The following is a 333-nucleotide window of genomic DNA, read 5'->3' as shown; positions in this document are numbered from 1 at the left end:
CCTCATCATCTTTGTGGCCTCTGCTGGACTCTCTCCAGAAGGTCCCTGTCCCTCTTGAACTGGGGAGCCCAGAACTGGACCCAACCCTCCAGATGTGGCCTCACCAGGGCAGATCAGGGGGGAGGATAACCTCCCTTGACCTGCTGGCCACACTTTCCTCAATGCCCCCCAGGAGACCATTGGCCTTCTTGGCCACAAGGGCACATTGTTGGCTCACGGTCAACTGGTGCCCCCATGTGTCCCTTAACACAGGCCTTGCCCCTCTCCAAAATGCAATTTATTAACTGTTCTGGCTCCAGTTTCCCTCCACATTTCAGCTCCCCATCCCAGAGC

Source organism: Antrostomus carolinensis, unplaced genomic scaffold (assembly GCF_000700745.2).
Source record: "Antrostomus carolinensis isolate BGI_N321 unplaced genomic scaffold, ASM70074v2 scaffold29949, whole genome shotgun sequence".
NCBI lineage: Eukaryota > Metazoa > Chordata > Aves > Caprimulgiformes > Caprimulgidae > Antrostomus > Antrostomus carolinensis.
This window is presented reverse-complemented; position numbering follows the sequence as displayed.